Source organism: Pinus tabuliformis, chromosome 5_1 (genome assembly GCF_031772625.1).
Source record: "Pinus tabuliformis cultivar Carrire ecotype Pingquan chromosome 5_1, CPIR1, whole genome shotgun sequence".
Taxonomy (NCBI): Eukaryota; Viridiplantae; Streptophyta; class Pinopsida; order Pinales; family Pinaceae; genus Pinus; species Pinus tabuliformis.
In genome coordinates, this window is record NC_142305.1 from 862027304 (window position 1) to 862036199 (window position 8896).

Consider the following 8896-nt stretch of genomic DNA (forward strand, 5'->3'; position numbering starts at 1 on the left):
TCCATTACTCCTCTTCATACATAAGAAGGTAAAATGGGGACCTGATTAAGATGTTTTTGAATACCTCCTGCTTAGTTTCTAATAGGTCTTCCTCCATCTAATAAGGGTCATGGTGTACCATTCCCATGAGGTATACACATGACCTTCTAAATTGAGTCTAGCAAAAGTTATTTTGCTGTTTCTCTCATACATTATGCACATTAAAATAGACTTCTAACTATTACAAGCAATGCTTTAACTTAACTGCTTCTATCTCACACTCGTATGGATTGATCTTAATCTTTGCTTCCACTTTAAATAGACATTAAGAAGATTGGTTACTGGAATCCTCCTTTCAAGCTCTATTACTTCCTTCTCTTCCCTTGCCTTCTCTCATTATTTATTTTTTCATGAGAGTCAAGATGCTTTGAAAAGGGGCTGATATTTTACTTAGTAGTGGCCATTAGTAACGCCATAAACTTGGAAATGTTGGCTACTCGAGATTCCAACTTTGCAAAACTTAACTCCCCATAATAAAAAAGTCTTTACTCGTTCTTATGTACCATATCTAAGGCTTGTGGCTACTTCTTTATCCTTCTCATGACGATCTTAGGCATTATAGGGTGCAAGGATTTAGATTTTCTATACAGGGTAAGAATATATTGCACTCAAACCACATAAATACCCAAACAAAGCCCATTGTGATATCAATATAATTTATGGGCCACCTTAAGTATTCCAATGGGCAGCTTGATAAAACAAATCTTACAATACCTCTATTACAATGAGCTTATGCTGGGCTATATAACTATTCTTTTTGTATTTTTATATAATAAACGAAAAAGTAAAGCAAGTGACCATATAAAATCTTTTGCTATTACAAAATGATAATAAAAATACAATAACAAAGATATATATTAAAAAACCATGCACACAATATTTACTCAGAGAAACTTGATCCGGAAAACCTGGATAAGAAATGAAACATCCTACCTTTCTTCTTAATCAATGGAGAGTAGAACGTAAAATGCATAAATTATAAAACTTGTTGCAAAGCTAAGACATACATGGTCTACGTAATCCCCTCCCCTCCAAAGTGTATTTCCTTTGTCTATTATCTCACCAATCCTCTTATGTTTATCCTTTGTTTAATATCTCACCAATCCTCTTATGTTTATCCTTTGTTTAATATCTCACCAATCCTCTTAGCATCTACTTCATGATAAATTAACGTCAAATTACTATGATGAGAGCTTAACTCTTTTCCTAACTTTCCACAAATGTTTTAAGGCCTTTTCTTTGGTATTTAGGGTTAAGATTTTCATTTTTTATAATATTTAAAAAGGTTTGCAGTGAATTTCCATATATTATTAACTCTATATAAATGAATAATTATATCTTTACATTTTTCAAAGTATACTTTTGTATTTAAGTTTTATGTATTTTTGGGAAGGAAGGAAAGAAGGAAGGAAGGATTTTAATGTTCCCGAGACTAAAGATATCTTATGGGACAGATTGCTTCTTCATCTGCTTGATGTATTTGGCCCTTTTTTTGTGAAGCTTCACAACAAATGCTCCCATCTTCTCGACAAACCCCTCGTTAAATAGATTATCCCAAGAGCTATCTGCCAGCGTATCTGCATAACTTTCCTTGTTGTCTTTGAAGGCCTCACATTCCAAAATGAAATGTTTTTCTGTTTCCACTTTTCTGGAAGAACAAAAAATGCATACCCTTTCCTCCCACACTTCCTTTGGCATTTTCCAGCGCCCTGTTTCACAACGGAGTTGATGAGAATTAGTCCTTAACTAAGCAATAAGAATTTTGGCTCTCCAAGAGATATTGACCTCTATGTATGCTTTTGGTTGATGATTATGAGTGGGATTAAACACTTCAATTTGGTAATTTTTCTTTCTTCCTAGCTCCTTATCCCAAGTACGTTTGTGGAACTTTTCCATAACAAAAGCTTTTATCTCTTTGCTGTTTATGGGACACGCGTTCAAGCAAATACCCCATTTACTAAACCATTTGTTATTTTGTTGCATCCAAGTTTTTTTGCTCTTGCACAATCTATCATTAAAGACAACCTTAGGCCATCTACCCTCTTCCATTTGCTCAATTTTTTTTAAATACCTTATGACTCGCACCATAGCAATTGCTTCAATAGGAGCAGTCCCTGTTTCACTTAACAAGATATCATAAGGAACTGCACTTTTAATCTTAAATTTGTTTGTAATCAAACACTTCTGAATTTTCTCAATTTGTCTCCACTGAATGTCGTAGGTACCGCTAGCCCACAGTTCACAACCATAGAGAATCACCGAAATCACTAGAAACCCAAAAAGAGTTTGAGTGGTCTTCTAGTCCCATAACTCTGCCTCTCTACACCTATTTTGAAAAGCATAAAATGCTTTCCAACCCCCCAAAGTTCTTTTCTTTCTACAACCATTCCAGCTTAGATTTTTGTTGAAGTCAATTCCGAGGTATTTGTAATCCGAAACTTCTTCCAGAATGTTGCCTTCAAAGTAGATCTTATGTTGGCTATGTTTTCTTTTCTTAGAGAAGACCACTACTTTCGTTTTGCTGATATTGGCTTGCATCCCCACACTTTTACAAAAATGCTCAAGGGATAGTAAGTGCTCTTGCAAACCAAGAGCCGATTTAGCAATCAGAATAAGGTCATCTGCATACAAAAGAAGCCTTATAACAGACTTGCACAAATAGATACCATCACCCCCTTGCGAATTTAACCACTCCTCAAGCTTGTCGATATATAAACCAAAAAGGGTAGGAGACAGTGGGCAACTTTGCTTGACCCTGATATCGCTTCTAAAACTTTCAGAAATGCTTGCTGAAGTTCTAATTTTGACTTTCACCTCTTCATACAGCCTACGCACAACTGCTCTCAAATGTTTAGGAACCCCAAGTTCCTCCATTCTTTGCCAAAGTTTATCCCTAGGAACCGAGTCAAACGCTTTTCTGAAATCAACAAAGCAACAAAAGACTTCTTCCTTTTTCTCCCAAACTTTTTCAATGATGTGCCTTAAAGTTATGCAATTATCAACTATAGAATGCTTAGGTCTAAAACCTGCTTGCCCTTTAACATACTTAAAGATATAAAACTTATGTTAATAGTTTTTAAAGATTCCAAAATTCAATTTCTTTAATTTTAAACTAAATTTTTTTTATTCATTCTCATCCACCGAGATAGTTTTCCAAAATTTTAATTCAAAGTACACCCTAGGAATTCTAAAGTATGTAATCACCCCACATCATTCGCCAATTTTTAGTGCATCAATAAAACAATAGTGTAACTATACAAATCCATGTTGAGAGAATTCATGCTTTACAAACCCACTTTGGCACGTGGCTGAACTTTTAGCATTTCCTAAACTAAAGGAATACCTTTACCAGTTTGCCGCTCCCTTAATCATCACTGTAGATATGTCTAATTTACTCTTAACTATTTGGCCTATCTCTCCTCACATATGTGACTGGTTGCTGCTACTTCCTTCGTGTGTATTCTCTATTTCAAAGCCGTTTCAACTTGTATGGATGGAAATTGACTTGGGATTCCTGCACAACCATGGCGATGGCAGTACGAATACCAGTGGCATTTTCTGTATGTCGCAAGAAGGTGCCTCTGTTAACGCTGATAAGATTCATTCATCACAGCCAAATCATTTGCATTTCTATTGCTACCATGGAAGAAGTACAGCCCACGCAGAAACGCAAAACAAATCACAAAGCTTCTGATGCCGTGACAGCAGTTTCTAAAGAAAGCCGGGTGAAGGAGGCAGTTGAAGTCCTGCAGGTTTTGGACCGGCAAGGTCTTAAAGCGGACTCCAACACCTATGCTTCTCTGTTGAAGATGTGCACAGACATGAAAGCTCTCAAAGAAGGTAAACAAGTCCACACCCACATGCGAAAAAGCGGAGTTAACCTCCCCGTCATCTTAGGAACCAAACTAGTTACCATGTATATAAAATGTGGAAGTTCAGATGATGCGCGCGATGTGTTTGACAAAATGCCAAAACGAAATACGTTCTTGTTTAGCGCTATGATTGGAGGTTATGCCAGACATGGGCAGGGAAAGGAAGCACTCAATCTTTATCACCGGATGCAGGCAGAAGGAGTGCAGCCTGATAAGGCCATATTCGTTACAATTCTTAAGGTGTGTTCGGAACGATTGGACACGGCCTTTGAACAAAGCAAGGAGATCCATGATGATGTTGTGAGATGTGGGTTTGAATCAGATCTTCTGGTAGGAAATGCTCTCATTGATATGTATGGAAAATGCGGGGATATGGAGAATGCGCGCCAAGTGTTTGACAAAATGTGTAAGAGAGATGTGGTTTCCTGGACTGCCATAATTGCAGGATCTGTGGAGAAGAGGTGTGCTGATGAAACCTTTGAGCTTTTTCGTCGAATGCAGAAGGAAGGAGTGAAGCCAAATTCAGTGACAGTGACTAGTGTTCTCCCAATGTGTGCCAATTTGACAGCTCTTCGATGGGGTAAGGAGATCCACGGCTACATTATCCGAGGTGAGTTCGAGGAAAATGTTTTTGTTGGAAGTGCTCTTGTTGATATGTATGCTAAATGTGGGTATTTAGAGAATGCACGTAGAGTGTTTGACAAAATGCCTGAAAGAGATGTGGTTTCATGGAATGCCATGGTTGCTAGCTATGCGCAGAGGGGGTATCACAAGGAGGCTCTGGAACTCTTTCATCAAATGCAAGTCGAGGGAATAGAACCAAATGTGATCTCATGGAATGCATTGATTGGAGGGTTTGCACAGAATGGTAATGGCAATGATGCTTTGAAACTCTTTCGTCAAATGCAACAGGTTGGCCTGGAACCAAATTCAGTTACCATTGCAAGCATTCTGCCGGCATTTGCTCAGCTAGCAGCTTTACAACAGGCAAAGGAAATCCATGACTACGTTTTTAGAAGAGGATTTGAATCAGATGTCGTTGTGGCAAGTGCGGTTATAGCTATGTATGCGAAATGTGGTAGCATTGAGGATGCTCGCCAAGTGTTCAAAACAATGTCTAGAAGAGATACTATAGCATGGAATACAATGATTGTGGCACTTGCCATGCATGGGCATGGGGAGGACGCACTTGCACTGTTTTACGAAATGCAAGATGCGGGCTTCAAACCAAACCACGTTACTTTTGCAGGCATTCTTTCTGCTTGCAGCCATGGAGGCCTGGTCAATGAAGGCTGGCAATTCTTTCATTCTATGAATCGATTTTATCATATTAAGCCTGATGCTGACCATTATGCCTGCATGGTTGATCTCCTTAGTCGTGCTGGTTGCCTTGACGAGGCATATGATTTCATTAAAAAGATGCCAATAAAACCTAGTGGAAGTGCGTGGGGAGCCTTGCTTGCTGCCTGCAGAATTCATGGAAACATTGAACTAGGAAAACGTGCTGCAGAACACCTTTTTGATCTAGAGCCTATGAATGCTTCAAATTACGTATTGCTTTCAAACATTTATGCTGCAGCGGGCAGGTGGGATGAGGCATCAAATGTCAGAAAAATGATGAAAGAAAAGGGTTTATCTAAGACTCCAGGATGCAGCTGGATTGAAGTGGAGAACAAAGTCCACACATTTGTTGTAGGAGACAGGTCACATCCGCAAACAGAGAGAATCTATGGATTGCTGGATAATCTGACGGGGCAGATGAAGGAAGCAGGTTATATGCCAAATACAGAATTTGTGTTGCATGACTTGGAAGGCGGGGAGAAGGAAAATTTCCTCTGTGGCCATTCTGAGAAACTGGCCATTGCTTTTGGCCTTCTCAATACATTCCCTGGGAAACCTATCCGGGTCATTAAGAACCTCCGTGTTTGTGGTGATTGCCACACAGCCATCAAGTTCATCTCTAAGATTGTAGGGCGAGAGCTTATTGTTAGGGATGCCAGTCGTTTTCATCATTTCAAGCATGGATTGTGTTCTTGTAGAGATTATTGGTAATACAATTTGGATGCATAAGCTTGTATCTGAAACAAAAGCATATCTAGAAAGTATTTTCGTTTTCAGTTGTGTGTAGCGTTTGCATATCTAGGTTGTCTTTATTTTAAACGGTGTACTGGATTTATAAGGGCTTAGAAGTGGACGTCTCAGTCTGTGGAGAATATTATACATCTCCTTAACCACACACGCATGTAGACATTAAATAAAAATATTGAGTTAAAAACATAGAAGCAACAGATAGTAGCAGTGAAGAGAAATAAAAGATGTAAAAGCACTTGGAGAAAATGTAGCATAAATAGTGGCAATATTGGAAGCGTGACAGCGGAGCATGGGCAAAATATCTGGCAAAATAGATAAAAACAGAGGCAAAGAATTGGTAGCAAATTAGAATGGTCTTTCAGAATTAACCCACCAAGAAGTGACAGTATTGCGTTATGATAACATTCTTCTTTGGATTGTTACCCAACATATCTTTAGTACCAGTGTTGCAAACATCTCGATTTTATCGATTTTATTGCGAAAAATTTGTGAAATTGCGATTTTTTTGTCCTAGCCGATGTTTGCTGCTTTTGATCAATAATTTGGTATTTTAATTTTGCCGATTTTTACCGGTATTTTCTCGATTTTTAGGATTTTTTAATTTTCCGTGCTCTTGCTGATTTTATCCCGATGCTGACGTTTACAGCATGGATCTTTACCGTAGCACTCTTTTCTATCATTGTTTAATTTGTCTCTCATGATTTGTAGAGTATCTACTTGAAATGTTGGACATTTTTAATTCTTTTATACAATTAGATTCAGGAAGTTCAAATACAACATCATTTTAGTTATAAAATAGGAGGGCAAGTTTACTAATACATTAGGCTGGGAGGGGAGTCCATCCTGTTATAGTTACTTTGCAAACAATCATTATAGGTTTCGTTAATATTTTTTGTTGGTTTCTGTTCATTAGAACTAGTTGGGCCTGTTCTGTATAAGTGCCTGGCTTGATGTTATTGAACTTGAAACCTTCAGCTAAGCAAGCACAGGTAGGCAGAATGTATTCTATTCAACCAAAATCTCCCATGACTTTAGGTAAGGGGATGTATCCTGTTCTTCCAAAATCACCTAGGACTATAGGTAGTGGGATGGATTCTAGTCCGCCAAAATTGCCCAAGATTAGCACAAGCAGAAATACCCCCTAATGGGTACATGTCATTGAGTCGACTTGAAACCTTGTTGGAACAATAACAACATTTTGCTTTCACCTGCTTAGCAAGACCCCTTCAACTTTCTTTAAAAAACTAAAAAACATTAGGAAGGAGAAAATATTGAACACCTCACTAGTTTAAAACGAATAAGTATGGTTGAAAAGTTCTGTTCCGTTTGGGAATCTCTTGCCACTTAAGTCTGAAGTGTGCCAAAGCATAACATACAACAACCATACATTCGAAGGTTGGAGTTTTAAAAAAGGAATAACAGAGGAAAGTGCCTTGTCAAACTCAAAGGACTATTCAGCTTAGCTACAGCATACGAAGGGCTTTCATGTCGTCAGTAGTCATCAATGATTGTACTTGGCCTTGTTTGTTCGGCTTACGTTATCACATGCACATATTAAAATGGGGGAGCATGCATATTTAGGTTTGAATCTAGATCATCATCATAGTAAACATTGCCTTATTTCTATACCATGGCCCTGTTTCTGGAGCATAGCCTATTGGATGGAATAAGAAATAAGTTACACAGCTAACATTTTCAATATTGAAGAGGCCTGAAAAAGTTAGAGTAGAGTTGAAAAAGCACAAAGGTTTAGGATTTCTTGCCAATCTTTGCATTCCCTGAGGAAGCAAACAATGTTAGGGTCACGGAACACAGAGAGAAGTGGTGGTGTCTAAAGACACCATTGCTGGGATCCCAATGGTCTCCAAGACAAATTTACCTGGAGTCTTTCCGCTTTTAAATAGGCTATATTTCACATGGATACCATGGGTTCTTATAAACCTAGACCCTAAAAACTGCTGGTAACTTGATCGAGTCATGTTTACCTGAACCACCCTAACAATTCCCCCCATAAACATGACTTGGGGAGATTAACTTGGTTCCAGTCATTCATCAACCATCTCACCTGAGATCTCACATTCCCCCCCTCAAGCTAGAATACCAATACACTTGCCACCCTGGAATCTATCCAAGTGGTCCTATTGTCGTACAGAGTGTCTAAGGACAGCGACAATGCTCAGACCGGGGGTTGTCACCCTGATCCCCGATCTCTCCGTTTAAGCCGTCTCCCTAGAGCAGGCTAAGGGGGGTAGACCCTATGGGATTAAAGAAAACCAACTGTGAATCAGCCGGCTTGGGAGACACAACGAGGCAAGCCAATACCTGATTTAAGGCTTAGCAAGAAAATTTAAAATCATTAATACCAGTGCCTTATGGAGTTAATGATCTCGCTAGATGAAATGAAAACCGAGTAATTGGTTTGCCGCTGCTGCTTAGGAAATAGAAATGTGAACAAACTTTTTAACAATTGCTTGAAAATACTTACCAAAATGTCTAGCATACAATGAGCATTAAAATATTCAAGCAATAACGATCAATTTTAATGACTTAGCAATGCTCCAGCAATCAAATTTCTAAAGATATGAATTCATTACTCAACCATGAAATTCAAATGCTAACCAATTTCAAAAAATGATTCACTACTTTCAAATAGTTAATCTTCAGATATAAAAGTTTAAGCGCATTTAACTATGTCGAATACCACAAATTTTTTTCTTTCCAATTCTAGCCTCAGCACATAAATACACCAAAATTTTAAATTTGACAATTCCTTAGGTGAATATGCTGAGACTAAGAGTAGTAAATGATCAACCAAAGATTTGTTTTTTTTTTTCCTTCCTTATTATTTTTTTTATTAATTTTTTTTTATTTCTTTTTTTATTATTTATTTAATT

At 38.0% G+C, this 8896-nt stretch overlaps 1 pseudogene; it reads left to right on the top strand.

Moving 5' to 3' along the window:
* Window positions 1-3296: 3296 nt before the first annotated feature.
* LOC149167564 (pentatricopeptide repeat-containing protein At3g12770 pseudogene) lies at window positions 3297-6199 on the top strand (annotated as a pseudogene).
* Window positions 6200-8896: the final 2697 nt, after the last annotated feature.